This window comes from Felis catus, chromosome A1 (genome assembly GCF_018350175.1).
Source record: "Felis catus isolate Fca126 chromosome A1, F.catus_Fca126_mat1.0, whole genome shotgun sequence".
NCBI lineage: Eukaryota > Metazoa > Chordata > Mammalia > Carnivora > Felidae > Felis > Felis catus.
Window position 1 is genome coordinate 192,355,640 of NC_058368.1, and position 1,317 is coordinate 192,356,956.

A 1,317-nucleotide genomic window follows, 5' to 3' on the forward strand; every position below is an offset into this window, starting at 1 on the left:
AGGAATTAGGCAGGGAAGGATGACTAAGATATAGTCCTTCTTTGGCCAAATAATGACACATGTGGGTAATGGGACAGCATGAAGCTATTAAAAAGAATGTGGTAGTTCTTAAAGGAACTGTATATAACAATCTCCAAGTTTGCGTGCTAAGTGAAAAAAGCAAGGAGCAGAATAAGCATGTACAGTGTGCTGTTTCTAAAGAAGAGGGGGAGACTTACATGTTTATATTTACACAGACAAGCTCTGGGTGGATATGCAAAACACTGGTCACAGAAGGTGTCTCTTGGGAGAATTAAGGGACTAGGAAAGAGTGAAAAAAGACTTTTTACTATAGACACTCTTTGATCTTCTTGTATTTTATATCAGGTACACATATTGCCTATTCAAAAATAGTTTTTAGAAATTTAAAAATAAAACTCCGTTCTTTTTCAAAAGAGCTCACCATTTCAGGTCATGGATCCCGTATCCTAATGTTAGCTGTTTCAGTCAACATGTAAACTTAACCTCTACAGGAGTACCTTTCCTGCAACTAGATTCACCAGAATATATAGTGATATAATAGTTGATGAATTTCTCCTCCTTGCCTGCCCTCAGCAGCAACAGAAACAATAAAAATGAGAAAATGAGATCTTCTGGTCCATGTAACCTTTTTGTCCACCTGAATTGCCTACTTTCTGCCTTCCACAGTATAGGATACCCACATCTTAAGTTTATTATTTTTTTTAAATTAATCTCGGGGCGCCTGGGTGGCGCAGTTGGTTAAGCGTCCGACTTCAGCCAGGTCACGATCTCCCGGTCCGGGAGTTCGAGCCCCGCGTCGGGCTCTGGGCTGATGGCTCAGAGCCTGGAGCCTGTTTCCCTCCCTCTCTCTCTGCCCCTCCCCCGTTCATGCTCTGTCTCTCTCTGTCCCAAATATAAATAAACGTTGAAAAAAAAAATTTAAAATTAATCTCTATGCTCAACGTGGGTCTGGAACTCACTAGACATCTAGAGTAGCAGCCTCCATCAACTGAGCCAGCCAGGTGCCCTATTTTTAAAAATCTGATTTGATTTGATTTTTTTTATATATAACCACATTTTTTAATGCACCAGCCTCCTACGGGACAGCAACATTTTCTTAAGCTAGGGAAGATGAAGGAAGTTTTTAAAAAGAGGGGGTTAAAAAGCTCAGAGTTTGGCCGAACGGGCTCTTGGAGGCTCCTACTTGAAGTGCGCATTTCCTCTCCGCTTTCAAGAGATGTCCTTCGACCAGAGGGCGTTTTTGTCTCCAGTCCACACAGACCCAAACTTTTTCTCTCGTCACGTGCCTGGCCCGGG